General features: G+C 44.2%; 1 long non-coding RNA gene across 1 annotated transcript; it reads left to right on the forward strand.

Annotated features, from left to right (window-relative positions):
• Positions 1-128: 128 nt before the first annotated feature.
• LOC131908966 (uncharacterized) lies at positions 129-25308 on the forward strand. Its single transcript, XR_009378693.1, has 4 exons — positions 129-215; positions 3609-3728; positions 22261-22364; positions 23722-25308. It is a non-coding gene; the product is annotated as an uncharacterized LOC131908966 (long non-coding RNA).
• The last annotated feature ends 1451 nt before the right edge of the window (positions 25309-26759 follow it).

Here is a 26759-nt window from a genome sequence, read left to right on the forward strand (position 1 = left end):
ATAGAGAAGCCTTACAGATTCCCAGGTATGTAGGGGGCATCAATTTTTATAGAAAAAAAAAAAACCAAACAACGAAATTTACCATGTTAACTTTTAAAATTTGTTATTTTATGTACATAGGTGTTTGCCTGCGCGTATGTATGTGTACCACAGGTGCACCTGCTGTAACAGGAGGCCAGAAGAGGGCATCAGATTCTCTGAAACCGGAGTTACAGGTGAGTTGCCATGTGGTGCTAAACTGAACCCAGGTCCTCTGGAAAGGCAGTCAGCGCTCTTTACCTCCGAGCCAGCTCTCCGACCTTCATTTTAACTATTTTTAATACACGGTCCATTGGCACTCAGTACATTCATATTGTCGTGCACACCATCACTACCGCTGATCTCCAGAACTTTCCATGTTGAAAGCACACCCATGAACTAACTCCTGGGATACCCACTCTGCCCCCAGCCCTGGCTACCACAGTTCTGCTCTCCCCTTGATGACTGACTACTAGTGTACCTCTCCTGTTAGTCTTATTTGGCTCTCAAGGCCGTCACATCATAGCAGGTGTCAGAGTTTCATTCTCTCTTAAAGCTTTCAAATGCTATGTGTGCACACACAGCTATTTTCCACTTGTTCATGACTGCCATAATTTTGTTGTTGTTGTTGAGATGGTCTCTTTATGTAGCCCTGGCTCTCCTGGAACTCACTGTGTAGACTATCTGGCCTCAGTCTCACGGAGATCTGGCTGCCTCCGCCTCCTGAGTGCTGGGATCAAAGGCATGCATCACTATGCCCAGCTAAGGTTGTCATAAAATTGTAAAGCCTGTCTAGAAGGGGCTCTCTTCTTGTACCTGAGGGAGCTGCATTTGGGTTGACTTGAGCTTTTAGGAAATGGAGTCAGAAAGTTGTAACAGCAGCCTCGACTGGCCAGTGGCGGTGACTACATGTGGGTGAATTCTGCCTCATTTAGTTTTAAGGGTTCTAGAGGAAGGTGGCCCCTTTTCCCATTTCTCTGAAAGTCTAGTTTCCTTGGCCAGCAATTTCAGCAGGTAAATAAGTTGCCTCAAAGACCACCCTTAGCTTCACGAGCACCAGGCCTCCTTTGCAGCAGCCATGGGTGCTTATCTTCAAGTATCTGTACTGAGGGACTTGGGGCTCTCATTTATGAAGCGGGATCCCCCTCTTCCAGACTGACACAGAACTTCTGGTTGAGCCTGCAGGTGTGACTTAAAACTTCCTCCTCTGCTGATTCTTAGGCAGCCGATGTCAAGAGGCAGTGGGTAATGGAGCCTTTGGCGATTCCTGGAGCTGTCCATGGTACCCGAAAGAGGCCTTCACTGCCCAGCCGTTCTCTCTCCTTCTACACCCCTAAATCCTGTCCCTCCTGGTGTCTCCCCTCACTCTTTAATGTTTGAAAATTGCTGAGGCTTAACAGACCCCCTTTTCTCAAAGCCAGTCCAACCCTAATGTCTTGTGGCTTTTACATTAAGGTATTGACTGTTCCTCTTGGCTGTTACCACTGCTCCAGTCAGCCTCACCTCCTCACGGCTGTCCCCGCCTCTTGTCTATTATACTCCCATCCATTCACGCTGCAGCCGGACCTGCTCCCTTCTTGCTTAGAAACCTACCATAGTTTTCCAACATCTGTAGATAAATTTCAAGCACGCCAGTTGTCTGGAGACTCTTTCTGATCCCCGTTTCTGGAATCACAGCCTCTCTCTTGGCTTCTGTTCCCTCTGCCTGGTAACCCTTCCTTTGTGTCTCTGCCAGGAGAGCTCGCTCACCCCGGGTGCTGTCTTTTCTCGGTGCCCTCAGGCAGAAGTAGTTGCTCTCTACTGTACTGATGGCATTCATGATAACCTCCTCCACAGTCTGACTGTCACATCATAGAAAAATCATCTCAGCCCCCTCCATCAGTCTAAGCAAGGACAGATTCAGACTGACTTCTCTCTAGAAGAGGCCAGAACATAATGCTCTGCAAAAAGCAGTGTGAATTCAGTAACAAATTGTTTACAACTCACCAAATCTGGAAAGATCAGCCCACCCAGGGATAACTGCTCCAGTTGTGCATCCATGACCTCTTCTGCCTCAGGGCCTTTACACATGCCCTTCCTTCTGCCCAGAACAATCTCACTCTAGACTCTGCCCACTTCTTCAGCTTTCAGTGAAGATGAAACATCTGCTGAGATGCCTCCAGTCTCCCAATCCAAAGCAGCCCTCTCCAGGTGAAATAATTACAGAAGAGAGAAAATCAAGATGAAGCATGAGGCCACATGATTAGGTGCCCAGTGAGGAAAACAAAGTGAAAGGGAACTCCTCAGGAGTTCCAGGTGACAGGAATTCCAACCATGCCCCCATGGTTGCGCATGCCCCTGTGGGACACTTAGTCATTTCTGGGTCACACGTCCTGTGTAACCCATGCCCCATGCACTGTGTGGTCATGTAAGCGCATGTAACCACGTGATCTATGAGCATGGGTGGAGTAGCCTCATGGGCCTGTGTGTGCAGGTGCGAGCTGGCCCTTAAAGTGACAGGCCTCGTGTCCCCCCACCCCCTTCTCCCACACGTGTCCTTTCAGCAGGCCTGATTGCATCTATCCCTTCCTCCTTGTCTTAATGAAACTTATGTTAGTGGATTCTGTCGTGTTTCATGACTTTTCCTGGCAGGGTAAGAGCGCTGCTCAAAACCATCATTGGTGTTGTGACTCGGATGGTAAGTTTCCTGAAAGTTAAAAGCCAGGCTTTACATCAGACATAACTATAAGCTCAATCTTGAGAATGGGGCAGGCGGAAAGTTAGACAGGGTGACCACTGCCGAGGCTATGGCCAGAGTCAGTGGAGAAGGGACCAAGTGGTCTGTGCACTGAGCCACGGTCACAGAGGATATTCCTGCTCCCTGCTTCAGATGCTCCAGGGCCAGTGGAGGGCCTCACTGAGACAAGAGATAGGGAAAGATACAGTGCTGTGAATGCAAGTGGAGAGCATCGGCCCTTGGGAGGGGGGAGCTGACTGGACCAGATGAAACCCAAGCTTCGGAGGAGGAGGAGCAGGGCACAAGAGCAGCTCCACTGTTAGGGGCTTTGGACACCGCAGGAGATACCTCTGACTCCTCAGGAAAGCCCCCAGAATATGTTAGTGGATATTCCAACCCTGTGAGAGCTGCCTCCAAGAGAAGCATCCACTGTGAGTGCTAGGCAAAGAGCAGGTCAGGGTGACGGATTGCCTCCCAACTCCAAGGTGGGAGTTTTGCTTGTCTGTTCCATGACTATGTTGCCAGTCTAGGGACCAGAAGTGAGGAATGCTCTGCTCCTGTGGGCCACAGTGACCCAGGGCCTACTCCAGCACCTGACAGAGAGGACATACTCAGTAACTTATGAATGAATGAATGAATGAATGAATGAAGATGTACATGGTTCAGATATTCCACACTGAGGAAACAGTTAATTTGGCAAATGCTGTCTGAGACAGCCTTAGCCCTAGAGGAAAACGTCGGTGATGTAACATCAAGGGAACTGGTATAAGCACTGTAATTACTGTGTTTAAAAACTGCCCAACATAAAAAGAGCCTGAAAGAATTTAGAGACAAATAGGAACATCTGTGGTGCTGCTTCAATTTTTCCTTTCAGTTTTGGAGAACTGTAGCGGCTTTATGGCTCTTCATGCCCCTGAACCCCCAAATCAACTCTGTTTCTGGAGGTTGCTTCAAGGAATCAGAAGACAAAGCTTTGCATCACAATCTATTATTGGTGAGTAACCGCTCTATGACAGGCCCTGGACTGACCATTTTACAGATGTCCTGCAGTTTCATTAGACAGCTCCAGGAGCCATGTTTTGCAGATGGTGAAAGAAATCGCTACTCATTTGCCCAAGTCACACAGTCAGTAACAGCAAAGACAAGATTCTAACTCAGTGTTGGCTCACAGCACCTGAGAGACACATTCTCTCTCTCTCTCTCTCTCTCTCTCTCTCTCTCTCTCTCTCTCTCTCTCTCTCTCTCTCTGTGTGTGTGTGTGTGTGTATGTGTGTGTGTGTGTGTGTGTAGAGAATGCTATGAAAAGATCACATTCAGAGAAAATCACTGCAAGTTAATATTTCCAAATATTAATTGTTATTAATCTAGGTTGTGCCTATTAAGTTTATCATATTTCTTTTTATTTAAATTAAATAATTACAATTATTTTATTAAAATAAAAATACACTGAACAATTAGACTTTTAGTATATGTTCCCAGGAACCATTTAGAACAAACTTACACTTCATCACAAGGAAAATCTAGGTAAAGGGGCAATCCTTACTTTAGTTTGTCAATAACGTCAGTTTTTGACAGCAGGAGTTCTGAGTAACCTCCCTAGTAGGGTTGTGCCCAAAAGAGCTAGACATAAAGTTTTATTTATTTTATTATTTTTCTGTCATTTTTATTAAGGATTTTTTTAATTCATTTTACATACCAACCACAGATCCCCCTCTCTTCCCTCCTCCTGCTCCTCCAGCCTTCCCCCAACCCACCCTCCATTCTCCTCCATCCACCTCCAACAAGGTATGGCCTCCCATGGGGAGTCAGCTGGGCCTGGTATATTCAGTAGAGGCAGGTCCAATCCCCTCTCCCTGCACCAAGGTGTCCCACCATAGGTAGTGGGCTTCAAAAAGCCTGCTCATGCATCAGGGATGGATCCTGATTCCACTGCCAGGGATCCCTTAAGCAGATCAAGCTACACAACTGTCTTGATTATGCAGAGGGCCTAGTTCAGGCCCATGGAGGCTCCACAACTGTTGGTCCAAAGTTCATGAGTTCCCACTGGTTTGGTTTGATTATCTCTGTAGGTTTCCCCATCATGATCTTGATGTCCCTTGCTCATAGAATCCCTCTTCCCTCTCTTTGACTGGACTCCTGGTGCTTGGCCTGGTGCTTGGCTGTGGATCTCTGCATCTGCTTCCATTGGTTACTGGATGAAGGCTCTATGATGACAGTTAGGGTATTCACCAATCTGATTACCAGAGTAGACCAGTTCAGGAACCCTCTCTACTTTTGCTAGTAGTCTAAGGTGGGGTCATCCTTGTGGATTCCTGGGAACTTCCCTAGCACTGGGTTCTCTCCATTCCCATTATGTCTCCCTCTATCATGGTATCTCTTTTGTTGCTTTCCCACTCCATCCCTGTTTCAGCTCAACCATCCCACTCCCTTATGTTCTCATCCCCCACCCCCTACCCTCCGTTACCCCTCTTCATCCCCATTTTACTCATGGAGATCTCATCTATTTCCCCTTCCCAGGGTGATCCATGCGTCCCTCTTCAGGTCCTCCTTGAAGTTGTGGGTTGTAGTCTGGTTATCCTTTGCTTTACATCTAGTGTCCACTTATGAGTGAGTACACACCATATTTGTCCTCTGAGTCTGGGTTACCTCACTCAGGTTGATATTTTTTAGTTCCATCCATTTGCTTGCAGATTTCATGATGTCATTGTTTTTTTCTGCTGAGTAGTACTCCACTGTGTGTATGTGCCACATTTTCTTTATCCAGTCTTCAGTTGAGGGGCATCTAGGTTGTTTCCAGGTTCTGGCTATTAGGAATAATGCTGATATGAACATAGTTGAGTATATGTCCTTGTGGTATGATTGAGCATTCCTTGGGTATATGCCCAAGAGTGGTATAGCTGGGTCTTGAGGTAGATTGATTCCCAATTTTCTGAGAAACCCCCATACTGATTTCCAAAGTGGCTGTACAAATTTGCACTCCCACCAACAGTTGAGGCGTGTTCCCCTTGCTCCGCATCCTCTTCAGCTCAAGCTGTCCTCAGTGTTTTTGATCATAGCCATTCTGACAGGTGTAAGATGGTATCTCAGAGTCATTTTGATTTGCATTTCCCTGATGACTAAGGATGTTGAGCAATTCCTTAAATGTCTGTTGGCCATTTGAGATTCTTCTGTTGAGATTTCTCTGTTTAGCTCTGTAGCCCATTTTTTAATTGGATTGTTTGGTATTTTGATGTCTAGTTTCTTGAGTTCTTTATATATCTTGGAGATCAGCCCTCTGTCAGATGTGGGGTTGTTGAAGTCTTTTCCCATTCTGTAGGCTATCATTTTGCCTTATTTACTGTGTCCTTTGCCTTACAGAAGCTTCTCAATTTCAGGAGGTTCCATTTATTAATTGTTGTTCTCAGTATCTGTGCTACTGGTATTATATTTAGGAAGTGGTCTCCTGGGCCAATGCATTCAAGACTACTTCCTACTTTCTCTTCTATCAGGTTCAGTGTAGCTGGATTTATGTTGAGGTCTTTGATCCACTTGGACTTGATTTTTGTGCATGGTGATAGATATGGATCTATTTGCAATCTTCTACATGCTGACATCCAGTTATGCTAGCACCATTTGTTGAAGATGCTTCCTTTTTTCCATTGTACAGTTTTGGCTTCTTTGTCAAAAATCAGGTGTTCATAGGTGTGTGGATTAATGTCAAGGTCTTCAATTCGATTCCATTGGTCCACATGTTGGTTTTTATGCCAACACTGAGCTGTTTTTATTACTATAGCTCTATAGTAGAGCTTGAGGTCAGAGATGGTGATGATCTAGGGGTTGCTTTATTGTACAGTATTGTTTTAGCTATCCTGGGTTTTTTGCTTTTCCATATGAAGTTGAGTATTGTTCTTTGAGGTCTGTGAAGAACTGTGTTGGGATTTTGATGGGGATTGTACTCAATTTGTAGATTGCTTTTGGTAAGATTACAATTTTTACTATGTTAATACGTTAATACTATCAATCCATGAGCATGGGAAATCTTTCCATTTTCTGATATCTTCTTCAATTTCTTTCTTCAGAGACTTAAAGTTCTTGTTATACAGGTCTTTCACTTGCTTAGTTAGAATTACCCCAAGGTATTTTATATTATTTGTAGCTATTGTAAAGGGTGATGTTTCTCTGATTTCTTTCTCAACTCATTTATCATTTGTATACAGGAGAGCTACTGATTTTTTTTTTTTAGTTAATCTTGTATCTTGTGTTCATCAGCTGTAGAAGTTCCCTGGTAGAATTTTGGGGGTCGCTTATATATACTATCATATTGTCTGCGAATAGTGAAAGTTTGACTTCTTCCTTTCCAATTTTTATCCCCTTCATCTCCTTATGTTGTTTTATTGCTCTAGCTAGAACTTCAAGTACTACATTAAATAGATATGGGGAGAGTGGACAGCCTTGTCTTGTTCCTGATTTTAGTGGAATCGCTTTGAGTTTCTCTCCATTTAATTTGATGCTGGCTGTTGGCTTGCTATAAATTGTCTTTATTATGTTTAGGTATGTTCCTTGTATTCTTGATCTCTCCAAGAATTTTATCATGAAGGGGTGTTGAATTTTGTCAAAGGCTTTTTCAGCATCTAGTGAGATGCTTATGTGGTTTTTTTCTTTCAGTTTGTTTATATTGTGTATTACATTGATAGATTTTCGTATATTTTCATCCTTGCATCTCTGGGATGAAGCCTACTTGGTCACGGTGGATAAATTTTTTGATATGTTCTTGGATTCAGTTTGCCAGTATTTTATTGAGTATTTTTGCATCAATGTTCATGAGGGAGACTGCCCTGTAATTCTCTTTCTTTGTTGCATCTTTGTGTGGTTTGGATATCAGGGTAACTGTAGCCTCATAAAAAGAGTTTGGTAATATTCCTTCTGTTTCTATTGTGTGGAACAATTTGAAGAATATTGGTATTAGCTATTCTTTGAAATTTTGGTAGAATTCTGCACTAAAACCATCAGGTCCTGGGCTTTTTTTTTGGGGGGGGGGGCTTTTAATGGCCATTTCTATTTCCTCAGGGGTTGTAAGTCTATTTAAATTATTTATCTGGTCTTGATTTAATCTTGGTATGTGACACCTATCCAGAAAATTCTCCATTTCTTTTAGATTTTCCAATTTTGAGGAATACAGGTTTTTGAAGAATGACCTGATGATTCTCTGGATTTCCTCAATGTCTGTTGTTATGTCTCTCTTTTCATTTCTAATTTTGTTAATTTGGATGCTCTCTGTCTGCCTTTTGGTTAGTCTGGATAAGGGCTTGTCTATCTTGTTAATTTTCTCAAAGAACCAACTCTTTGTTTCATTGATTCTTTGTATTGTTCTCTTTGTTTCTATTTTATTGATTTCAGCTCTCAATTTGATTATTTCCTCGCATCTGTTCCTGGATGTCTTTGCTTCTTTTTGTTCTAGAACTTTTAGGTGTGCTGTTAACTCACTAGTGTGAGAGTTCTCCAAATTCTTTATGTGAGCATTTAGTGCTATGAATTTTTCCTCTTAGCACTGCTTTCATAGTATCCCATAAGTTTGGGTATGTAGTATATTCGTTTTCATTGAAGTCTAGTAAGTCTTTAATTTCTTTCTTTATTTCTTCTTTGACCCATTGGTGATTCAGCTGAGCATTATTCAGTTTCCTTGAGATTGTAGGCTTTCTGTAATTTTTGTTGTTGTTGAAATCAAACTTTAAGCCGTGGTGGTCTGATAAAATACAGGAGGTTATTCCAATTTTTTTTAATCTGTTGAGATTTGCTTTGTGACTGAGCATGTGGTCGATTTTAGATAAGGTTTCATGAAGTGCTGAGAAAAAGGTATATTGTTTGTGTTCGGGTGGAATATTCTGTATATATCTATTAAGTCCATTTGAGTCATAACATCTGTTAGATCCCTTATTTCTCTGTTAAGTTTCTGTCTGGCAGATCTGCCCATTGGTGAGAGTGGGGTGTTGAAGTCTCCTACTACTAGTGTGTGGGATTTGAGGTGTGATTTAGGCTTTAGTAATGTTTCTTTTACATATGTGGGTGCCCTTGTATTTGGGGCATAAATATTCAGAATTGAGACTTCATCTTGGTGGATTTTTCCTGTTTTGAATATGTAATGTCCTTTCTGTTCTTTTTTGATTGATTTTAGTTTGAAGTCTATTTTGTTAGATATTAGGATAGCTACACCAGCTTGCTTCTTATGTCCATTTGGTTGGAAACTCTTTTCCAAGCCTTTTACTCTGAGGTAGTGTCTGTCTTTGAAGTTGAGGTGTGTTTCTTGTATGCAGCGGAAGGATGGATGATGTTTTCGTGTCCATTCTGTTAGCCTGTGTCTTTTTATAGGCGAATTAAGTACATTGATATTAAGGGATATTAATGACAAATGTTTGTTGATTATTGTTTTCTTTTGGTGGTAGTGTGTGTGTAATTCCTTTCTTTGGGATTTGCTGCTGTGGGCTTATCTATTGCCTGTGGTTTTGTGGGTGCATTTAACTTCCTTAGGTTGGAGTTTTCCTTCTAGTACTTTCTGTAGGGCTGGATTTGTGGATAGGTATTGTTTAAATCTGGTTTTGTCTTGGAATGTCTTGCTCACTCAGTCTATGGTGATTGAAAGTTTTGCTGGGTATAGTAGTCTGGCCTGGCATCTGTGGTTTCTGAGTGTCTGCATTACATCTGTCCAGGACCTTCTGGCTTTCAGTCTCCATTGAGAATTCAGGTGTTATTCTGACTTCTTATAAAGGTCAGCCAATATAAGTCACTTGGCCTTTTTCCTTTGCTGCTCTTAATATTCTTTCTTTAGTCTGTATGTTTATCAGTTTAATTATTGTGTGGTGAGGGGACTTTTTGGGGGGTCTGGTTTATTTGGTGTTCTATAAGCTTCTTGTATCTTCGTAGGTATTTCCTTCTTTAGGTTGGGAAAGTTTTCTTCCATGATTTTGTTGAATATATTCTCTGTGCCTTTGAGCTGGTATTCTTCTCCTTCTTCTATCTCTATTATTCTTAGGTTTGGCCTTTTCATGGAGTCCCAGATTTCCTGGATGTTTCATGTTATGACTTTTTTGGCTTTAGTGTTTTCTTTGACTGATGAATCTATTTCCTCTATCATATCTCCCACACCAGAGATTCTCTCTTCCATCTCTTGTATTCTGTTGGTTATGCTTGCATCTGTATTGCCTGTTTGTTCACTCAGATTTTCTATTTCCAGCGTTCCCTCAGTTCGTGTCTACTTCATTGCTTCTATTTCAATTTTCAGGTCTTACACTGTTTCCTTCACCTGTTTAATTGCTTTTTCTTGGTTTTATTGGCTTTCTTTAAGGGATTTATTGATTTCTTCCAATTTTTTGTTTTTCTTTTCCTCAATTTCTTTAAGGGAAGTTTTCATTTTCTCTTTAAAGACCTCTATCATCTTCATAAAGTTATTTTTTAATGTCGTTTTCTTCTGCTTCTTCTACGTTGTGATGTTCAGGTCTTGCTGTTGTAGAACCACTAGGTTCTGGTGATACCATATTGCTCTTTATGTTGTATGTATTTTTGCGCTGGCATCTACCCATCTCTTCCTCCAATAGGTGCAAGAGGTGCCTGTGTCTGAGTGAGCTGCTCTTGGTCCAATCTATGCTTGCTGTGTCTGTGTCTCAGGGGGCCACTCTTGGTCCAATCATATCTAGCTCTTGGTCTAATCGGAGCTGTCAGATTCTGTGTCTCAGGAAGCTGTTCCTGGTCCAATCAGAGCTCTTGGTCCAATCAGAGCTGGAGGATTCTGTGTCTCCCGAAGCTGCTGAGGTCGAAGGGGCATGGTAGGGCGTGGGTCTTGTAGCTTGCAGGGTCTGATGGGGGGTGTTGGTGGGGAATTCTGCTCGCAAGAGTTTTCCCTGACGGCTGGCAACTGGGGCAGCGACGGGTGGAGGTTCCCAGCATGGGTTGTGCACTCAGGCCTAAGTCCTAGAGGCAGGACTCTGGGTGGCAGAAGAATCACTCATCTCTTGGTCCAATCAGAGCTGGCGAATTTTGTGTCTCAGGAAGCTGCTGAGGTTGTAGGGGGATGGATGGACTTGGGGTAGGATGTTGGTCTTGTAGATTGCAGGGTCTGGTGGGGGTGTTGGTGGGGAAGCCTGCTCACAGGAGTCTTCCCTGATGGCAGGCAACTGGGCAGCGATGGGTGGGTCGTGTATCATATTTCTTCGTTCTTTTCTACGCTTTCCAAATTTTCTGCAACAAGCATGCAATTTCTTTTCTAACTGGAAAACCAATTTTAAGTTACAAAAATTGGGTATTATTATATCATTTTTACAGCAGGTCCGCTTCTGGAGGGCAAAGACCAGAAGAAGCTGTTTAGGGGAGAAGCGCATAGACTACTTCTGTCAGCCAGATTTTTTTTCTTCTGTTTCTGTAAAGATCTGCCACCAGGTGGCGCTCCAGGACCGACTTTTGAAGGCTTAGCGGTTGGTGGACAGGGAAGGTGGCCACAGTAAACAGCTCCCACCTGCCTCCCACAAAGTACAGACGTTAGACTTTTGCAGCTGTTGATCCTTCTGCCTGGTACACCCTCCCACTTCATTGTACTTAAACCCTGTCTACCTTAAGCCCCAGACTTAGTTAAGCACATTAAAGCTCAGATACAAAACCTCCTCTTCTTAGGATATGGCAGGGCACCTGACACACATTTAAAATAAATTTTAAATGGCTCCACATTTTAAGGACCCACACTGTCCACTATCTACTTGATATGAGAATGGGGAATAGTCCCAACACAAAAATCCACAGCAGTGGGACCTGCTTCATGGCAGAAGCTTGCAAAATGCCTTGCAATGTTGCATAGTGAAGGACTCTCCTTGTCCCCACACATGCTGTGAGCAGGGGTAAGAGGGCGGGCGCCTGAGGAGGGGTCAGAGGTGACAGCTGGGAAGCCTGGCAGAAACAACAGGGTCAAGAACTCCCAGGATGTTGAATAGGGATAGAAGGGAGTTTGAGGATGGGGTTGGGACGTTGGGGAGGGGGTGGTAGAAACATGGTAAGGCTTGCAAGGCCAGGGTCAAAACAAACCCTTCTGCACAGGCGTTGGTGTCTCTGAGAGGGTTTTAAGTTCTGCACACAGTCCCAGCAGGCTCTGGTCCGCAGCTAGGGACACAGGCGTCAGGTCCTTTTCCACTCCTTGCCCTTCTACTGACCAAAGATTTCATCTTCTCAAAGCTGTTGGCCAACCTGTACTCTGCCAGGACCAGAATACATTGTTAGAGGATTCTGTGGAGATGCTACTCACATGCCATGCATTGATGCAGGGGCTGAGCATCATCTAGGACCTCTACAGGACCACAGTTAGCATGCCCAGGTGCGGAACATACCAGCTAGACATAGGTACCAGGGCCGGCCCACATGGTTCCTAAGTACCAGAGCCAGGAGCTGGGAAGAGAAGGGACAGTGCTCCTGGGTCCTGGGACTTCAACCTGGGGGAGGAATGTGACTTAGAACAGGCGGGTCTTGAAGTGGGGAGGAGCTTTCTGTGGAAAACCAGCTGAGCTGGAAGGTTGGAGTCACCAGTGTGTGACTTGGTCTCCCGGGTCAAGCCGTAAGGGTGGGTATTGCTGCATGGATCAGGGCGGGGGCTCAGTCTCAGGCTGTGGGACTCCTTTTCTTTTTGCCCCAGATCGCCCACATCCAGCCCCACATTGCAGAGGTGAGCCATGATGTGCTTCCAATTCGGCCTGGATCAAGGGGCCAAGCATGTGAGAGGCTCTGACTCCTATAACCCAGCACATGCACACACACACACACACACACACACACACACACACACACACACACATACACACACGAATTTTAAATTAAATCTTCTGATTCCCAGTTCCAGAGTTTGCAGCTCCCAGAAGCAAAACTAGATAGAGACAGAGATGGGAAAGTAAACATCAAGTAGGCAGGAATTAGCTGGATGTGGCGGCACTTCGATCCCAAGCACTGTGGAGGGTAGGCAGGAGGAATACAATTTAAAGCCAGTCTGTAGGACACAAGGATATCCTCAGGTGGGGGCGGGGAGGAGGGGGAGGCAGAAAGTATATAAACAACAGGCCTTTTGTTGTTGTTTTTTAGATTTATTTATTTCAGTTTTGTGTGTATGAATGTATATATGTATGTGCACAACGTTCATGCCTGGTGCCTGCCAAGGTCAGAAGAGGGAGTCACTTCCTCTGGAACTAGAGTCACCAATGATTGTGAGTCACCACGTAGGTGCTGGTAACCTAACCCGAGTCCTCTGTAAAGCAGTAAATGCTCTTAACCCCTGAGCTTTCCAGCCTCTTGTGTTTTAAAGATAGGGTCTCATTATATGGGGCTGGCCTTGAATTTGACCTATAGACAAGGATGACTTTGAACTCTTGGTCTTTCTGCCTTCAAGCAACTCACCCAACACATACATCTCCAGCCCCTTTGGAGTCCTTTCTCACATTTCGGATAGGGCAACACACTAAACTTTCATATCATTACATCCCAAGGGTAGAGAAGGGGAATTGTGTTGGGCGGGGTGCAAGGGGGAACAGCATCGGGCCAGGACCAAACGAGAAAACCCAGGGAGATATGGTTTGGGAAGGCAGGAGCTGAGGGCCAAGCCTAGGATTGGAAACCCAAAGAGTTGCTATCTAGTTTCCTAGCAGCGACTGCGCAGAACAAGGGTTGGGTTGCTGAGGGGTCCCTGGCACCGAGGGTCCCCTGTGCCTCAGACCCTGGCTGAAGTCTGGCCATCGGCGGCGGCGCTCGGACTAGATCAAGAGGTCACAACCAGGAGCATTTTGACATAGTTGCAACCAATTTGCTACACCCAACTTCTCCGGGTGGGGCGGGAAAGCCTGGCCATACCACTACAGCTCCAAGTGAGTCAAGGGAGGCGGAGTGTCCAAACCAATTGGCTAAGGAGAAAGAAGGACAAAAGACGTGGTCACACTGCGGGGTGTCGGGTGAAGCGACAGGTGAACCCTGCCTGCGGACCGTCTGCTGCCTGTCGCAGGGCAGAGCAGGTCCTCCGATGGGTGTGCACGCAGCTTGATCAGTCCCCATTGCCAACTTCTGTTTATAGCGGACCCCAGGGCTCAGGAGGAGGACGAGTCCCTTCAAAGCCCTGTGCCGACTCCTCAGGCCTCTGTCCAGTCTCCTCACAACAGGTTCTCCGTACAGTTCCCTCCCACAATATGAACCCCAGCCTCGAAGGCCCCTGCCCCATCCCGACATCTCAGGTGGATCTGGCAGCTGGATCACGGCCCAGTCTCCTTCCTCACTACAGCTCTCGTGCGCAGCTCGGTGGCCAGATCCTCATCAGCCCTTCTATCCCGTTTCTCCCCAGGACAGAGTCAGGACTTGCTGGGGGTGGGTGGGGGTGGGCTTCCAATTTCTGCGGACTTTGTCTGCCCCACCCCGCCCGCTCCATCCCAACACCTGCCCACCCATCTCAGCTCAAGGTCTACCTGCTGTTCTGACACATCAATTCATTTCTACCCTCGTACTCCTGCCTGCCCTGAACCTAGGCTTCTCCAGCCCTCTCCTGTTCACAACTTTCCCTCTTCACCCAGCCCAGCCTGTCTTTATGCAATTCCCCAATCAAAAAATCTCTCCCCTTCATGCTGGCCACTCCACTAGCTACTTACTGGCGGTGTCTCCTTTTCTCTGGCCACCCCTAAAATTGAGTCCTTCATCTGTCACCCCCAAAGATGGATTTTCTAACACCATTCTCAGTGAGCTCATGACTTACCCATCTGTTCCATTAAAAACAAACAGGTTTATTTAGTACAGTTCAAAGTAACCAAGGAGCAACCTGCTTGGGATATGTTGTTGTCATTGTTTTGGACAGGTTCTCCTGTGTCTCAGGCGGGCCTCAAACTCCTGATCCAGTCTGCCTCCCTTCCTGAGGGAGGCATTATATACACACACACCACCGTGATCCCTTTATTGTGTTTTCTCTGTCTAGTATGATGTTGCCTCGTGATTTGTTATATATAGCATCCATTATGTTGAGATGTGCTCCTTTTGTTCCCAAAGTCTTTGAGCTTTTACCATGATGGACCTCAGATTTTTGTCTGTGGCCTTTTCTGCATTTACTGAGAGAATCACATGATTTTTGTCCTTGAATGTGTTTAATGATTTGTGTATGTTGAACTGTACCCAGGATCTGGAATGAAGCCAATTAGAGCACAGTGAACAGAGACCTTTTTTTTTTTATATGTTCTTGGATTAAGTTTGTAGTACTTTATTGAGAATTTTTGTTTCTGTATTCATCAGAAAGATTGGCCTGTATTTTCTTTTTATGTGTTTTTGTCTAATTTTGGTATCAGAGTAATATTGGTCTTACTGTTAGAGTTTGAAAGCATTTATTCATTTTCTACTTTGAGGAATAATTTAAGAAGTGTTGGTGGAAGTTCTTTCAAGTTTGGGAAGAATTTGGTAGGAAATCCCTTAGGACCTGAACTTCTTTTAGTCAGGAGGGTTTTTAATACTGCTTCAATCTTATTGCCCATTAGATCTGTTGAAATGGTTTGTTTTGGCTTAACTTTGGTAAGTCATATCTAGAAACCCATCCTTTTCTTTTAGATTTTACAACTTAGTGGAATATGTGTGCATTGGTTACTTTCCTGTTCTGACTACAAAGGACCCAATAGAACAAGTTAGGAAGAGAGGAAGGGTCCTTTTTGGCTCATCCCATTTTTTTTTGAGGCTACAAACATTTTTCTCTATTTGTTTGTTCAAGATGATTTGTCTATTGGTGTGAGTAGGTTTTAAATTCACCCACTATTATTGTGTTGGGAGAAGTGTATGACTTTGTCTGTGTGCTCCCAGGGTCTGCATATGTATGTTTTAAATTGTACTGACCTCTTAATGGCTTGTTTCCTTAATCAGTATGAAGTGGACTTCTTTATGAATAGGGGAGGTGAATATGTTCATGTGTATTGGTGCACATGTGTGTGCAGGTGCATATGTGTGCATATCCACACACATGTGGAGGCCAAAAGTCAAACTCAGGTGTCACTCTTCAGCAGCTATCCACCCTGGTTTTTGATCTCTCACTGGGACCTGGGACTCACTAATTAGCCTAAGCTGGCTGGCCAGCAAGCCCCAAGGATCTTCTGTCTCCACACTATGGGAAAGCAGACAAAAACCACCAGATCTCACATCACTTCTCTGAAAAGGTCAAGGGAAATCAGAAGCCAGAGCACTCTCCTAACAAGTGGTTCTTCTCTTGGAGAACTTGCAAAGTTTGAAAATATTTTAGGGAGCGATCATCTGTAGGCACTCAAGAGAGATGCCTTACCCAGGCATGGAGACAAGGGATGCTGAACACGTTGTGGAGCTGTGCTTCAGGGGGAAAACCCATACCATTGCATGCTCAGTGTTAGCCTGACAATAGAAAGCAGGCTAAAAAAGAAAACCCCAAGTAGCCCCAAGTAGCCCAGGCTGGGAAGAAATCTCCCTTGCAGCCAGAGGGGGTGAATTGAAAAAGAGGATTTCTTTCAGATTTTGGACACCTAGTCCCTTTGTTTTTCCAAACCGACACAACCATTAGCCAAGACCCCCAGTGACCACCAGTAGATCTAGATTTGAAAATAGTCTAAAGAGCAGTTTTCCATTTCCCAGAAAGGCTGACTGTCAGGGCCGGAGAAGTGGCTCCAGCAGTCCTGGGGTCTCTTCTGCTGAGCTTGAATGTAGTCAGGACTGCTATGTTATACTGCAGTAACAAACATTCCCACACCTCAGCTACATTACACAAGTCCACTTCTCACTCACGCTGTTCATCCAGGATGGGGGCTCTTGACACAGTTGTCATACAAGGTCACAGGCTAACTTAGGCTTCATTTCAACCCGAATGCCGTAGGTTCAGCGTGATTGTTTGGTGGGAAGAAAAGAGAAGTGAGTCACAGGGTGGCTCCCCTCTACCCACCCACCCGGGCAGAGCACTGGACGCAAGCTAGGTCCAGGTATAAATCACACAGGACTGTAGTGTGGGCCTCAGGGGACTAAGCAGCACCCCCCCACACCTAGAGTGAGGGGAGATGAAGGCACTGGTGCATGCCTGGTGCACAGTAGGCACATGAGGTAGATGGCCTCGTAACATACAACATCTGCGTAACACACAACATCTGCGTAACACACAACATCTGGCTGCAAACAGGAGAAGAGGTGAAGAAAGTGCAGGCTCAGCTCGGTGCTAAGAGGCCTGCAGGCTCGAGGGCAGCTCGGTGCTAGCATGCATGGAGTCCTGCATTCCACCCTCAGAAGAGGAGGAGGCGGCATGGAGAAAACTTGAAGTCATTTAACCCAGCGAATGGCTTGAGTGAGTCTCCGATGCCCCCCCTTCTCAGGAGGAAACAGTCACGCCACTTCTGTTACCAAAGCCCCGGCTGGAGATGTAACCGTCTCATTAAAATAGAAACACAGAGCCAAATGCAGAGTTGAGAGCCCAAGAGGTCAGAGCAGTAGCTAAGAGCTAAAAACCCTTTCTTACCCTTCACTGCCACTCCTGTCCTTCCCCTCAGCAAGAGGCCTACTTCCTGTGTGTCTGTCTTTTTATTGACTTTCTGTTCTGCCTTCTCATTGGTTGTAAACCCAACCACATGACTTCCTCATCACTGACTGTCTATACAGACCTCCAGGTCTTCTATGGTTGGTATTGAGATTAAAGGCATGTGTCTCCATGCTGGCTGTATCCTTGAACACACAGAGATCTGTCTGCCATGTGATCTGGATTAAAGGTGTGCGCCACCACCACCCAGCTTCTGCTATGGCTTGCTATTAGCTCTGACCCCCAGGCAACTTTATTTATTAACATACAAATAAAATCACATTTCAGTACAAATAAAATATCACCATACCTGGCCTCCAAAGGAAAAGAGACAAATCTAGCCAAGAAGTCAAGGCTGTTGCCGCCACCTTCAGACCCATCCTTTGTGAATGAGACCAGGTCTGAACCAGAGCGGGGTCAGAGCCCACTTCAAACTTGTAGACCAACATGCCCTTGACCTGGTAGGAGGGAAGGATGCTCAGATGTATTCAGGATCAGTTCTGAAGAAGGAAGTACGGATGTGGTGGACAGGTTCTTTGACAGCCCCACATAAAGCATACATACACCCCCTTGTGACCAAGTGACTTGCTCTGGACAACTGGACAATGGTAAGTGTGACATAGGTAAAGGCCTGAGAAGTTCCTGTGCAGCAGGATGCATCTTCTTGGAATGTGCTACCGAGAAAGGCCAACACCATGCTTTGCTGGGCCAACACAGTTCCTTACTACCCTCTAAATCTTATCCTCATACACACAGGTACATGAAGCTACCAGCCCTCGACAGAGAAACCTCTCTTCACAGCCTATGGAGACCATCATAGAAAACCACAACTGGACACAATGCAGGGCTCAGTGGCTCCTGAGGAGCCCAGCCCCAATGTGTACATCTACACCACTCAGAGAACATCACGGAGGAAGAGATGGAAATATTGCAAGAGCCAGAATCCCAAGAAGCCTGCTATGGAAAAGTCTCTCATAGAAACAACTTCATAAAGAAGACCAGAGCCCAGAACCTTGGCAGTATCAGTGGATATGTTAACATGGAAGGAGGGACTTTTCTACGGGTCCCCCCCTACACAGGCAACTTGCAACTGGTGGGGGAAGGAGACTTAGACTCTCCCAGGCATGAGTTCCCTTATTGGCTAATCCCAAAGACTTGAGGAGAAAGACCACTAACCCAAATTATGGCCAAATTAAATCAAGCTATATTTGTGTACGTAAGATCTGGCTGGTGGCTGACTCTTCCTAAGGCAGAGTTCAAGAGATCAGCTCTGAGCCAATTTCTCAGGCTCCTTTTATAGGGCAAAACCATAGGGTGGGGAGCAAGCATGGTTACAGAAGCAAGACCAGGCAGTTCAGATTAAACCAAGCAGTTAAGGGAATCTTCCTAGAACGTTTGTTACAGAACATTCTATGGTTATGGGGTGGGGTTCAGCCCAGCTCTGATGAACAGAAACTCAAGTTTTACAGTAGACAGGAACTTAACCAAACTAGAGATTCAAAATGGTCTCTCAGTTGTCCAATGCAGAGTGGTCAGCCTTGAAACCATATACACACAACAAAAACAGACTCAGTAGGTTGTATATACATACATACATATGTGCATATAACAATAAAAAGGCTATCAACTTGGGGGAACATGGGAGGGGCTAGAGGGAGGCAAGGGAGGGGCACTTTATAATAAAGGCAATCAGGACAGCTGAATGGTGATCAATCAATAAGATGTGCGAGTCCCAGCTGAGTGTCACCACAGTGAGCAGCCTCAGCTACAACACATGGGGCAGTCCCTGGGAGAGTCCAGTCAGCTCCCCAGATTGGGATCAAGGGTAAATGATCACTGTTTGAACTGAGTCTGTGTTAGGGCCAGTCAGTAAATGCCTGGCACTGTGCTTCCCATTTGGACAAGATATGTATGCAGTCATATGAGAATGCCGCATGAACAGGACCTAGACACATCCAGCCTTAGACAACAGTGAGATATCCTTCATTTCTGCTTCTGTACCCCAGGTCCGTGCTGGGCACTCCAGACAGAGATGAGTCAAAAAAGGTCCTGGGGACCAAGGACAGTCTTACCCATTTATTGAACAGACACATCCATAAGTAAGTTCAGAACTTAAGTGCAATAGCAGATACACAAGTTCAGCTGAGCCTCATGGCCAGGATAACTTTTGAACATGCCTTCAAAGTGTGAATCACTCACTGAGCAGATGGGATTGGGGTTGGCGACCATAGGCATGTGCCAAACAAAAGTGTGAATCATCCATCAGCCTGGCAAAGTTGGCTGCCTACAAGATCTATGATATGGCTAGAACATTTATATATAGTAGTGTGTGGAGAGAGGGGTAGGGGTGGGCTATTCGAGTTTTTGCAAGCCAGGAGAGCATGAATGTCATCTCTGAGCTTGACAGGGCCCCACAGGCTCAGACAGGGCTAAGATGTTCCTGTTACTCCAGCTACTCAGTAGAGGGTAGGTCGCAGGGACTGCGTCCACAGGCAGCTGCAAGCTAGAAGCAGCCAACCATCCCACCAGACACCAATATTCCAGGCACTGTTTTGGGTGTTGGGCACAGTTTGGGAGAGTGAGGATAGAGAGAAGAGGGTAACCTAGGAAGTCTGAGGTAGAATCAACCATTTCACCCAACTGAGGGATGGCTGGAGGTATTTTCCAGAATGGAACCAGAGGGATATGCGTTTGGAGAGCAGTGGTGAGTTGACTGTGAACAGTGGCAGACATGTTGCTTTTGAGATGCTTGGAAACCACTGAGACCCCTCCCAGCCTCTATCTCCATCTATGGCGTGGGTCAGTAAGCCTGACCATTGGGATCCCTGCTCTGAATGTCCCATCCCAGGTGAGCCCTGTGGTGTGTGTATATGTTTATATTCTGTTCGTCCTCTTTTGTGTTCTTAAAACATATTATTATGGGACAGACAGTGAGTTCCACCCCTCTGGACCTAGTTTGGTCACATTTCAGGGACTTCAAATGCCAAGCGGGGAGTCAGGGGTTAATTGATTGGAAAGCTAATGATCTTTTGCAGGAATACTGACTGCCAGGCACTCTGTGTCCACCCATGCACTGCCCATGCAGCCGCCACTCCCCCCTCCCTTCCTAAGCCAAGTTCTTCACTGTTGATGACTGAATATAATTTACAATGCAATGTTACTACATTGTCATAACACCTCCCTCCACCAAGGTTCTTGTAGCTGTTACCTTTCCACCTTAACCCCTTCCTGTCCTGACACTGCCTAAAAATCTGCTAAATTAAACCAGCCTATATATTTTAGGATGTCTTGGCTTCAGACTAAAATTCAAAAATATATTATGTTCAGGAAAAATTATACTTTTGTTTCCATGTGGGGGGAATATGCTTTCCTTCAAAATTGATAAAGATAAGATAGATGGGTTTTGGTAATTCAGATTTGATGAGTTATAAATATTTGTCATCATCTAAGGGGCTTGGTTACAAATTATTATTATTGATCATGGTAAGAAAAAACTAATACTAGTCTCAAATATTTCACATTGGTATGAATTTTTATATTAATACATTTATATTAATTTATTATATATTACTATATATTACATTGCATATTAATATATTTATATTACTACAAATTTAAGGCTATTTTTGTTATTTTATATATATATATGTATGTATGTATTTCTACTCTTGTTTAAGGTGTTATACCTATACAATATGCTAGACTACTGAAGTCACAAGAAGGACTTTGGTGAAAGTTTTCGTGTTATCTGGAAAGCAAAAAAAGCAGAAGACTGAAATAGCATAGTAAAGAAAAGGAAAAGAGGAGTTTGTTTGAAAAATGTCTGGCTGGACCAGAGGAATGGAGATAGGAAAGGCCTGACCTGAGGGTATATAGGAAGTCATAGAAGGCCAGAGGGGGTGTGATCTGTATTTGCTTTGGTTTCTCCTGCCTGCAAATACTGAATTTAAAAAGAAACTGTAAAATGTGTTGGAAATTTGACCATATTAGGTTAATTCTAGTTGGTTTTCTTCATTTAAAAAAACCCGGTGATTCTTCACTGCAAAATGTTTATGTTAGAAATGGGGTCATGCTCTTTAAAGGAGGGAGGAGGACTGAGGTCTCATGTCAGACTTATTTAAAATATAATGTATAATTACAAATGCAGGTTAATAATTAGTCATCATACTTCAGCCCTCAAGGTTACAGGGTTCTATATGATTGGCCTTATATGAAATGACAAGACTAAAGCTCCTAGCTATTCGGAGTTCATAAAATAGTTCAAACCTGTTTCTTAAAAATTGTCAAGATCACATCTATGGCCTATAAATGAAAACAACAATCTAACTGCTCCTGTAATGTCTAAGGAAATACATATGTCTATGGGTAGGGGAAAATGCTTACAAAATAAAAACAAAACAAATACAAAACTCTGGACTACAAAAAAAACTTCTAAAGAAGCCATTTCAGATAAACATGACTCTAATTTTGTATTTAATATTTAAAAAAACGGTTGCCATCAACTTAATGAATTCTGTAAATGGCAGAATCAAAATCTCAGTCATAAGTTATAATAAGATGTGGACAAAAAAAGAGCAGGACTTAACTAATGTATCTACAAGGTAATGTGATGGCCTGGTTGTTACCAAACTTAAATAAATATATCTTCAAGATTAAGCTTAAGTTTGTTTGGCTCAGATATATTTAATAGACAATGATCCTCCAACCTGTCAAAGATCTGATGAATATGGCATTTAAATTATTTGATAAAAAAGCTTAATATGATAGACAGAGACTCCCAGCAATAACTCTGAGGTCTCCAAAGAAGATATGGAACACCATGATGACTCCACCTGGACTGTTGGTAACACTGACCACTGGGCAAGATGCCCCAGTGCAACACCTATCGCCAGGACCCAGCCCAGACTGTGGACAAAAAGGATACTGGAGAATTGATTGCCCCACTTTGCCAAAACAAAATAACGTTGGTCTTCCCCATGTTCCTCCTCCACAGGAAAAATTCTCACCTTTATGGACCTGGCAGCTGAAGACTGATGCTGTCCTGATACCTTTGCTCCAAGATTATGGAGACTACAGCAGCCTGGGATGGCTGTCTAGGTAATGGAATAGTCTCTGTCATTTTAACTGATACACAGGCCATTCATTGTTTCATGTAATAATTTATCCTTCTCAGATCTCTGATGGTATTGATGGCCAGGCTAACTATAACTTTGTCAGCTTAACAGCAACAGGCAACCAGATTCTTCTATAAGGCTATATCTTTTTGTACCCTCACAAATCGCATCCATATTCCTCAAAACATCTTCTCAGACCCTCATAACCTAAGCCTTTATGTCCTCAGACCCTAAAACTTGCATTGATACACCTCAAGTCTTTTAATTATGTCTTTATGACTTGCATTTATATCTTAAATCATTTTCTGAGACCCTCAGAATTTATTTAAGCTTTTACATCTTCAGACCTTTATATATTTCAGATGCTTAAAATTTATATAGACTTTCGAATCCTTAGACCTTTATATCTTAAAATATTCTTAGACCCTCAAAACTTGAGAATGTTTTCTTAGACCTTTAAAACTTGCATAGATTTTAATATCATAGAACATTTTTTTCGTCTAATCATTTATCAGAGATACAAGTAGTTATTATTGAGAATAGTCATTGCAAAGTATGTTCCTTTAGTGGAAAGTTATATTTAAAACCTGTTTTTTTTTCTTTATAGGAAACCTATCAGCTTAAGAAAAAGCAAGGCTTGATGTTTACATATAAAATGGGCTAACAAGCGGGCCTTAAGGTGTAGGAAAATGTTTTAGATTTCCTTCCCCTTCTATGGTATAGTTATACTAGGATTTCAAAAGTTCAGAGTTTAGCATTAGTAGAGTTCTAATAAGCTGGTAGATCAATGACTACTTACTGTTTTAGTCACAAACTCAAGATTTTAGGTTTCTTTTGGTTGTCTTCTAAATATAGACTTAAAGATGCTTCTCATCAGGTCAAAGACACCTCTGTCCAATCTATATCTGGCTTTCTGGACAGAAGATTTTTAACCCAAATCTATAGCTTTTGCTAGGACTCAAAGGTATGAGTACATTCCTGCTGATTTACAGACACCTGTTACCTGCTTTCCCTAAAATATGGATTTGAATACAGATTGGTAATGATAATGTAATCTAAAACTTCTATGTCTTTTTGTAAACTAAAAATTCATAAAAGCTTCAAAAATCTGGGAAGACATAAAACTTGGATCCATCTCTCACAGATCAAAAGGATTCCAGCTAAATACAGCCTAAGTTTCCCCACCTGTCTATTCCTGAGGATGGGATCTTTCTCTCCTGGTCTTGGGATTCCTCTTCTTCCCAACCAGGACTATGGGCCTGAAAGTTCCAAATATAACATATTTTCCTTTAAGTTCATAAATTTTAACTTCTGTCCCTAGTCTATATTTGTCTCAACAGATTTCCACTTGGCTGACAGGCACATCCAAGCATCAGTGGATAACTACAACCTGCTCCAAATGACTATGAGCCCTGGACTTGCTGAAAGCTGATGTGGACCAGTCCACCCAACGTGATTACTTCCTGTCTCTACAGCTTGGTTTTGGGAGTCTTCTGGAGTTCAGCTCCAACCTGTTAAAGGGTTCTTGCAGGGAGGAGAGAGGAATGAGGAAATGATAGAAAGATAGAGACAATAAGAAAGACAGAGACACAAGATAGCTTTGGGAGGCTCCCTGGGTCAATATCCAGTTGCCTCAAGATTTATTCCAAAGGGTTCTTTATGCAATGCCAAGAGGCAAGGCAAAAGTCCTCCCCCATCAAGATAAAAGCACAAAGTACCGACAAATGTAGACCCTTCCAAACACTGGGTAACCATGCCCCTGGCCAAATCATCCCATTATGCAGCCCTGTGGGGTAAAGCAAGTCCAGATTCTCTGATCCTGAGTAATTTGGTCCCCCACACTGGGTCAGACAACCACATGTTTCTGATGAATACCCCATTGCCCAGTCTTTGACTAGCCTTTCTGCCTTCCTGGGCCCTGACAAAAACCTCAGTTTCAACTTGAAATAGTTACAGAAGAGAATACATCATTCTTTGCCCCTTTTCCTTAAAGGCTGAAATGCTAAATCAAAAGGAAACTCCCTGACATAGGGAACTAAATCACTACCTATAATGCCCATTGACATACCAGGAAAATGGGCTCAAATAGTCAATTGGTAGATTCATCAAGGAACTTGGCCTTCTTTATACAGAAACAAAGAGGTATTATAAGGCTGTAAGAAAAAAATATTATTTCTATATAAATCATTCAGGATTATAATCTGGCTGTACTAAAAAAAATAAAAACAGGACCTGAGATAAAATAATAACTGGTCCCCATTCTCATTTCCAGGTTCCTTCTAGATAGGAACTCTGTCAACCACCACAGGGCCTTTGGCCCTTCTGCTTCTGCTAATTACTGTTGACTCTTATGTCATTGATGCCTTAACTAAATGATAATTCCTGTCTGGGTACCACTAAGTTGCTGATGCTAAAATCCCAAAATCAGCCTCTTGACCCATCTCAAGGATTCGGGATGGAGCCAAGCTCAAGGGGGGAATGAAGGGGTTAAACTCTCCCACTCTCACAACTGAATTTAGGTTTCAGTTCTCTGAGAAGGGTAAACCAAGTGTCTCTCTCAACAAAGGGTCATTTATCCACAACACCCTCACATTCGGGGACAAGGGAGACAGCAAACATAGAGGCCTAAGTCAGTCTTACAGTGTCTCAAGGACAAATCCTGCAGCCCCTTCTGAGTCACATCTGGACTTGTCCAAGCTTGTGCAAGTGTGTCCAAAAATAAGACTAAACCTCAGCCAATTAAAAATATACTAATATAACTGCTGCTTGCTTAACCAATCGCGTATGAGATGACCTAGTTGTCCCTGAAACTCCCCTTAGCTGTGCTGAAAAGGAGCCTGCACACTCCTCTTGGGGCCATCACCATCTTGTACAGGTGAATGACATGCATATGCTGGAATATTAATAAATATCTTTGCTTTTACATACTTTTTGAGTCTGGAGGCTCCTTCAGTGTTTCCTGGGACCCTTACAAGGGAACTTCTCACAATCAAACCACAACAGCCAGGTTCACTGGGGCTAGTTCTGAGAACTACGGGAGAGGCTGGCATGCAAACATCTAGTTCCCCCTCAGACAAGAATTTGGGGCTGCAAAGAAGACTGAGACCAGCGCAGCTGTCTAGGAATAGTAGAAAGTAGCTGAGCTGCCGGGAAGAGGTGTAGACCAGTCACATAGAAAGGACACTCTCCAGCCTGTTGAGCTGCCTGCAGGCTGTGCAGTGTGCTCCAGGTTCCCAGCTTTTGTGGGCTGTCACCTGTGCTCAGGTGGGCATTGGTGATGCGGCTGTCTGTGAGTCATTTCTGCTCCTGTAAGGGACCCCTCACCCACATTCCTGTAAGGGACCCCTCACCCACACTCCTGTAAGGGACCCCTCACCCACATTCCTGTAAGGGACCCCTCACCCACATTCCTGTAAGGGACCCCTCACCCACTTTCCTGTAAGGGACCCCTCACCCACATTCCTCTAAGTGACCACAGTAAACACCCATTGGCCCACCAAGCTGGACTTTGGTGGGATCTATACTTTGGTCAGACCTGGGTTCCTTATCCCAGGTGAGTGAGTAGATGTGTGTGATGTGTTTCTCTAGGAAAATTTTTGTTGCACAACAGCTGCCATTGGAGCTACTGCTACCACTTTAAGACGAGTGTTCATTCATTCATCTCTCTCACGTGCTGAGGCTGCAGCTGGGGCCATGCACATCCTGGCAGGACAGTGTCCCAGGAGGCTAGGGAGTTAATCTTTGTTGTCTGTTTTTTCCAGACAGGGTTTCTCTGTGTTGCCCTGGCTGTCCTGGAACTCACTCTGTAGCCCAGGCTGGCCTCAAACTCCAGAGATCCACCTGCCTCTGCCTCCCAGTGCTGGGATTAAAGCTGTGCGCCACCATGCCCAGTATGAGTCATTCTTAGTAAGGGAAGAGCACTGGGGTTTAGACTGTGGGGAAAGATCAGCTAGATGAAAGCAGGAAGAGGAACAGCCAAGAACGTCATGTACCCGATGGTGGGTCAGAGAAGGGAGCAGAAGACTCTGGACTGCAGTCAGCTCTTCTCGGCACACAAGCTGCCCCAGCAGCTGCCCTCATGGTGTGTCTACACTGTGTGGTGAGTGCACCTGTGCATGCTGTGGGAGCCTGTTGCAGGGACTCTGCCTTTGAAGAGATCAAGGCCCAGAGGTTTTCATGAAGGAGGTGCAGTAGGGAGCTGGACTTTGGGAGATGGCCAGGTAGAAGAAAGAATGAGAGGCATGGCAGCTCAGAGGTGAGACTGAGACTCGGGGCTTAGGGCCTCACCACCAGTACATGGGGTGGTGCTCCATCAGTATGTGAAGAAACAGGTAGAGGAAGAAGTGGAGAGGGGAAGGGGCACAGGAGAGGCTCTGAG

The sequence above is a fragment of the Peromyscus eremicus genome, chromosome 4 (genome assembly GCF_949786415.1).
Source record: "Peromyscus eremicus chromosome 4, PerEre_H2_v1, whole genome shotgun sequence".
In the NCBI taxonomy this organism is placed as follows: Eukaryota; Metazoa; Chordata; class Mammalia; order Rodentia; family Cricetidae; genus Peromyscus; species Peromyscus eremicus.